The sequence below is a fragment of the Boleophthalmus pectinirostris genome, unplaced genomic scaffold (genome assembly GCF_026225935.1).
Source record: "Boleophthalmus pectinirostris isolate CB_2022bp ecotype Guang Dong unplaced genomic scaffold, ASM2622593v1 HiC_scaffold_11, whole genome shotgun sequence".
NCBI lineage: Eukaryota > Metazoa > Chordata > Actinopteri > Gobiiformes > Gobiidae > Boleophthalmus > Boleophthalmus pectinirostris.
Genome location: NW_026570994.1, coordinates 11,541,405 through 11,549,100, shown reverse-complemented (window position 1 = coordinate 11,549,100; position 7,696 = coordinate 11,541,405). Strand labels below are relative to the sequence as shown.

General features: G+C 37.2%; 1 long non-coding RNA gene across 1 annotated transcript; it reads left to right on the top strand.

Annotated features, from left to right (window-relative positions):
- The first annotated feature begins 5,366 nt into the window (after positions 1-5,366).
- Positions 5,367-6,381, top strand: LOC129411684 (uncharacterized). The gene is made up of 3 exons (XR_008633407.1): positions 5,367-5,485; positions 6,027-6,147; positions 6,255-6,381. It is a non-coding gene; the product is annotated as an uncharacterized LOC129411684 (long non-coding RNA).
- Positions 6,382-7,696: the final 1,315 nt, after the last annotated feature.

Sequence of the window (7,696 nt, the reverse complement as noted above, 5' to 3'; positions counted from 1 at the left end):
AAATCATGTATTTGTTTATTTTATTTCAAACAAGGATAGAACACAGAAAACCGAGGGGTCATGAAACTGCTTATTTACATAAAAGCACCACTGATAACAACATTTATTGCATACCATTGCTTCCTAAAAGTCACAACTATCCTGTTCATTATTAAGCATTTAAAATAGTCAAAAGTCATTAACACTATTTCCCATAAAATACAAATTCATCATTATTTTCTGCTGCTTTTGTAGCTACCTCACACACTGAGTTGTTTTTCTGCAAGTTTTGAACATCATATCATGGGATTTTAACCAGTGCAGCATGTGCAGTTCAAAGGACACAAGTAAGGGACTGATGGATTGTGTGACATAAGATGTTTGTTTTTCTCGTATCCATGGAGACTGTGCAAGAGGCTAGTGAAGGAGCTAGCTATGGACCTTTGAGATGCGACAGGCTTTTCTGTCTTATTATTCATTCAATTTGTCAGCAACATTACAATCAAGATGAATTTTATAAGTCCAAAGCAATCTACATCAGCACAATACGTCTACAGTACAGTACAGTATATTCTTACTTAAAATAGCAAAAACTGTTAACGCAATGTACATTTAAATAATTTGTAAACAACCAGTACCAGAGCCTACTCACTGATGCAAAGAGAAAATAGACACTGACAGATATAATTCATTCAATGTAGTTAGAAAAATCCCTTTAGAATATGCGTGCTTGTCTTTGGACTGAAAATAAAGTTGATTTAATTTGCTTGTTGCTGTGTCCTATTGAGTCTATTGATCTGTTCTGGTTCAATACTTGAAAATGCATTTATTCTGTCTGTTTTCTGCACACACATCCAGTTTACAAAACCATCAGTTCAGCATTTTATCATATTCCAACTAATGTAAAGTTGAACTGTGTAACTTTTAACTTTACTTTTTCTTTCCATGGAGATGTGATTGCCTTGCCGGGAATGTAAATCTACCTTAAAAAAACAGTCACAGCATTAGCCAACAGATCACAGGCTGCTGAAAAAGTGTTGTTTAAATAAATGCTGTATTTTTTCTTGAGTTTCTCGACTATCTTAAAACTTTCTCTGTCTGTGTTTGCTAATATGTGCATTGTATGACCATGGAAACTGCTGAACATTCTGCCATAGAAATACATTATAGAAGACCCCCAGCACAATGTCACTGCAAGTATCAAGTATCAATTTACGAACAAAGACCACGCCACAACAGTGGAATACTACAAAGATATTTATTGATGATGGATAGATGTGATGGCTCAGACTCAGGGTGGGGGCTTTGTCTCCTAGGTGGTCGCCCAGCCAATTCAGGACTCCTTCAGGATTCCTTGTAGATGATGTCTTCAGGCTAAAGGATAGACAAGAGAAATTGGGTGGGAGGGAAGGGGTCGAGAGAGGGAAAACAGACGGTGTTGTCGGGATAGGCCGTATAAATAGAGCTTCTGGGTAGCTGAAGATGTGGTTGAGCTAAGCTGTGGTTGGCTGGAGAGGAGCAGGGGGAGGTTGAGGCGTGGTCCTGCTCCTGAATCTCAGTCAGTCATATTATCTCCACTTGTCTACATGGAAATAGACATCCCAGACAAATCAACATCTCCAGACAAGCAGGTGACAGACCTTCCAAATGTGCTTATTATTACAATTTGTTCATACTTCAGTGAGACCTATAATTTTGTACATTGGTTGATTAATTGAACACATGATTCAAATTCCATAAGTTCCAGACGCTTGTTCAAATTCCAAGAACAGCATGCTACAACTCGAAGCCTTGTGTGGACTTAAAGCTGCTCCTGCCTCTGAATACATTTCTTTTGATGGCTGCATTGCTAGTTCAGATTACCCAGAACGCAAAGCCATCTTGACACAGCCTATTATTCGAGTCTGGTTCACAAGAGAAACCTCAAAGGGAGTACTAGAGCTAAGGCAATGACCGATAAGCATGTCTATCAATATTTATGGAGAGCAAGAGGTCGAAAGCACAGGAAGTTTGGGATGGAGAGTGCCCAAGGTTGAGATAGATTGTGTATCAGGGAGCAGAAGGAGCATATAAACAAAATAATGACAATATTTAGACATGATAGTAGAATTATAACTTTTTCTTGGCTTGTTATCAGTTTCAGAGAGCAATTTTTGGTTCATTTGTGTTTTTGTTGGAGCATGGCGGGACCACCTCACTGAGATATGAACACAATCGCTTTTGAATACACACCAAACTAAACATAAAGCTATACTAACAGATCAAATATGTTATTCTTACATTATTTGTCACAATGGGAAAGTATAGATTCTAATTTTGAAGTCAGCATCATAATCCTCATATTTCCAAAACTCCACGAAACTAAAAACTGTGTGAAATATAATACTTGATAAGGCTTAGGCACTGACTGAAAATCTATGTAGTCATTTGAAACTGAAGATTTTGTACCTATGTGGTAAGATTTAACATTGAGACATGACATTGCTAACCTAAAGTTGTATTGTGTACGTTTTCGAGAGGATCCGCTGTCTAGTTTTTTTTTTTCTTTGCCTTAAAAGTTCCACAGTATGGCATTAAAGGGTCCATATTACGCTATTTTCTGATCTATGTTATAATGCTGTTTCCTCATCAAAAACACTCCCAAATCCATACACATTAAAATACTTTCAACTCTGGAACTGTCAAACAAAAGGTAGCTGTGACTTGAAAACTACCACTTCATGACATCACAAAGTGGAGCAAAGTATTTAGAGTTTTGGAGATGTAGACAAACCAATAACAAAAGATTAGACAAATATGAATGAAATGAAACAAAACACAAGGTATAGGTATGTCTAGGTATGTTTTTGATGAGGTAACAACATTATAACACTGCATAACATAACATTATAACAAGCTCACAATATTCAGTTTTGAGTAATATTGTCTCTTTAAACTCATCTGTTTCCATGGAGACAAGTATGAATACACCAGGCCGAATTGCATATTTTTCAAGCTATTTCTGGTTAATATAAATTAATGTCTAAGAAATCCAAGATAGTTTAGTTGCATTCTGGGGAACATTCCCGGAAAGGCAATACATCTCCATGAAGACATAACAGAAAAGTGACAACTCACATGATTGTTATGCTCCATGTGTATTGACAAGTTTGCTATGTATATATATATATCTATTGCCATTAACCATTGTCAAATTTAAAGATATTGTTGTCCTTTTGGTGAACTCTTGATGAATTGTATGGCTTAGATATTATGTGACAAAACAGACACTGATAAATTATGATTCAGTAGGTCAAGATGAGCCACGCCAGTACACCAGCTGTTTATGGTGCACTTGAGCCTCCAGGCGTCTTCAACCTTCACTTCATTGATCCAAAAGAAGACATTGCCAGAAATGCTTTTGTTTTTTATCTCGTACAGAATGACCGGATCAAGTAAACTGCACGATCAATACTTTGGTCCCAGGATAATTTAATAGGATCCTTGCACCAAATTGAATCTACCCAACGTAAATTGTACATTTGCGAAAATACTGTTTGATGAATGCTTAAAGGTCCTATATTACGCAAAATTGAGCCATGTTAGAATGTTGTTACCTCATCAGAAAGTGTTTGGATTCATTCGCACATGTTTGTGTAATCCTTTATTGTAAGTCTGACTACATCTCCAAAGCTTAAAATGTACTATTCCACCTTGTGATGTCATGAAGTTGTAGTTTTGAAGTTAACAGCTACATTTTACCTTTAGTTTAGTAGAAGGTGTGTGGAGTTGTAAAATATAGTGAAGCTCTTCTTGTATTACCACATGACATCACAAGGTGGAATGGAGTGTCTTTATTTTGATAGAAGAACTCATCACAAAGTGGAACTGAGTGTCTGAGAGAAGACCTCAGCCTAAACATGCAGGGTTTGTGTGTTAAACATGTGTGAATGAAACAAAATACAACTGCAGATATGTTTGCGCTGAGGAAACAACATTATAACATCAGATCAGAAATTGAGAAATGCAGCCTTTAACAGCTGTTATCATGAGTGTATTGACAGTCTGGCAAGTATCTTGTTGTGGTTTTTCCGGTCAGCAATGACAGAGCGTGGGAAGAGGGAGCTGGTCATATTTCAGACCACTAAAAACTCTTATCAAAGGATTATCTGTGGAGACTTCCGTTTAAGGGATCCCCAAGGTTAATGCGTCTTGCTGTATATGAGCCAAGTTTATTCATTGCATTGCACTGACAGAAAGGTTTACATAAAGCATACAAATAATTAGACTGAAGACTAATAAGGTCATGGCACAGTGTTGAGTGAAGAAAAGTCCTGCCTCATAGCAACAGGCTATGAGGCAGGAGTTTAGGTTGAGTGAACTTGTTAACCCAATTTTCCCCATCATCCTTAAACATGTACGATGGCCCAATAGATATTCTTGACCATGAACCTCAAGATCTGGAGGTGGGTCTCTGGGCATCACAATCACTGCTCCTAACAGGTTTTCTCAGCGATATTGAATGATGGGTCAAATGTAGAGGATAGATTTCCTTATATGGGGATATATGTGTCTATATAGTTATAAGTAAATAAGTAGTTATATAGTTATACGTCATCCGTGGATCCTTATGTTATAATTTGGCCATTTTGAATCGTAATATTAATCTAAAATGACACAATAAAAGAAGCAAGTCCACTGATTTCCATGTTAGAAATCTGTGGTGCGCAATCAGAGCAGATGTCACACAAAACGTCAACATCATAACAAAGACTCGGCAATATGGCGTCTTGAAAATAAATTGTTCAAGATTGCTCAGACATGGACGAATCTCTCCAAATACAACTTCGAGAGAGTAAATGAGAAGAAGAAACAACTATAACAAGGTTAAAAGCTTTGAAAATTCAATCTTGCATAGTAGGTTTGATTTAGAACTGCATTACAATGTCCATACCGCAAAAGGAGGAAATAAGTATTTAAATTCAGTTCCTAGCTCTCACAAATGCTTTCACACATTGTTAGTATTCATGTGCATTAATTTTCAAGCTTGTGCATGGCTTTAGAAATTGCCTGGGATCCAGAATACACACTTCTTCAGTATTTTATGAAGATATGAGTTTGAGCAGCGGTGAATTTTTGTCTGTCCATATTGGAAAAAATAAAGGAACAATGTATCACTGGGGGCTGAAAAACATTGTGCATTTCTGAAGAATCAATGAGCAAAGCACTAAACTGAGAAGAGATGAGATTTGTTGACCAGCAAATTCTTTTGTTTCACATCAGTCACTGAAGAAAGACTTATCTAACTGCACAGTTATGGTTAGTCGGGCTTGAGATGCAAATGTGTGTGGGGACCAGACTTCTGATGATAAGGGTGTAACCGACCAGACTGATATCAATCTGTCCAAAAGATAGAGAGCAGAGAGACATCTTTCTGGATTTGCAGCTTTAGAACAGAGTTTTATAGAAGGCAAAGTGAAACACGGGAGGACCGCTAAATCACAGTCAGTTCACTGCTCACGTCCAGGTTTGTAAGCAATAAAATAAGCTAGTTTATTACTTTTACTTTATATAGAGTGTACTTTGCTTGTACAACTTGATGTATACGTCTATAAGCAAAGTGATCCTTGTAGAAACTAAAACAAAAAAACAAGTCCATGCCATGAAAAAAGTGGACTAAGTATTTCTATTTGCAGCTGATGTGATCAATATTCCTCAGAGGTGTGACGCTAAGTGTAAGCACTGCTCTGTCTGAGGCTTTGTTAGACTTTAATTGTGTTTGTAATGTTTATTTGAGCATAATCTGACCAGAAAGACCTGATTTAGTTGAAACGACAACAGATGAGTTGACTTTTTACTGTTAAGCAAACCCTCCTCAATCAACATTATGTAACAAGCTAGCTAGCATTAGCCTTGTTAGCCAGTTTTACATTTATTCACTCTCAAAGTCAAACATCTAAACAGAACCACAAACACTTTGCACTGATCACAGCCTCCTGAAAATGTGTTCTTTAAATCCATTTTGTGTTTTTATTGAGTATTCTGACAATGTTAAACCTTTTTGGCAGTGTTTGCTAACGTGTGCATTGTGTCGCCATGGTAACTGCTGCAAGTATGTGGAATGTTCAGGACACCCCCAACGTGATGACACTGCAAAGTATCGATACTCATTTACCAGAATACAATCCGGTACGTCAGCTTTGTTCTGTTACAAATGTTAGTACAAATTCAACCCAGTGAAATGTTTGAGAGATGAGTCATGTAACTGCTTGTTTATTCACCATGTTTTCTTATAGGCCTGTTTAGCACCCTTCACAAAGATAGGGTGAGGGTGAGGGTGATGTCAACGCCAAATAAACTTAATTAGACTTGTGAGTGCCGTCTCCACTGCTCCAGAAGGTTTATTTACACATGTATTTAAACACACCCTTTTACTGTCTGCAGGGCATTTTCCTTTTGGCAGCTCTTTGAATGTATTTACATAATTTATCTTTCAGCCTGTACAGGTACTTACACTGCCTGTGACAATGATAGCTCCATATGCACTTAAAGAGCACATATTACGCTGTTTTCTCATCTGTGTTATAATGTTGTTTTCTCATCACAAACATACCTTGAGTTGCGTCTTGTTTCATTTACATAAGTTCTTCTCTCAGATAGAAAACACTCTTCTCCACTGATGTCATGTGGTAATACAGGAAGTGCTCCACTGTGTTTTTAAAATCTATGCACTTTCACTACAATAATTTGGTTTCTTTTAGCGCTGGAATTGCCCATCTATACTGATCAAAAGGTAAAAGATAGCTGTTGACTTGAAAAACACCACTACATGACATCACAAGTTGGAAGAGAGCATTTTCAGTTTTGGAGAGACTAATAATAAAGGATTACTCAAACATGTGTGAACGAAACAAAGCACAGCTCTGGGCATGTTTTTGATGAGGTAACACATTATAACATGGCGAGTCAATATTGTGTAATGTGGGACCTGTAATGTATTAACTAATTTCACATACATTTTATAAGTCTGTGTCACTATAGTGCAGGAAGGCAGGAAGCAGTAGAGGCTGGGACGTGTATAGACAGGTCCCGCATGTCCTTGATGCAGTACAAAGTAGGTTTGTTTTCCTCTGACAGTAAAAAGTCAGTTGATCTCACAAGCAAAACCCAAACAAATGCAATCGTTGCAGTTCTCAGTATGCCTAAACAAAGGAACAGTTTAGCACATTCGGTTTATTTGTCATTTCCTGACAAGTCTAGCATCTATTTTTGAGAAGCTTGCTAGTGGTTTTGTGGCCAGCCAAACTAACTGAGAGAGTTCAAGTTTCAAAGAAGGGCCAAGATAACACACCTCGATAAATTGGATTATTTTGCGCATCTCATGTGTATACGCTGTTATTGCCTGTAGACCTGGGCCTGTGGTTAAGCTAAAGCTCCATTATCTTGTACTAGCATCAAACACACAACCATAGGTGCTAGCTAATTCAGCATATTTCTAACTGTACAGGAATTGATATACCGAAAATGGACTGTGCAAAGATAAAAAAAAATAAAAAAAATGACACAGATTAGTCAGTGGAAATTAGTCATAATGATTTAGTGGTAATTTCAGTTTTCTCTTTTGACAAACTGTACTTTAACACAATAAATAAGACTGACCAGAAATATACAGATAAGAGTAAGAGTAAGAGTGAAAGATGTCGCTTTAAAGTTCCTGGCAAAATTGTTGTGATTTGTT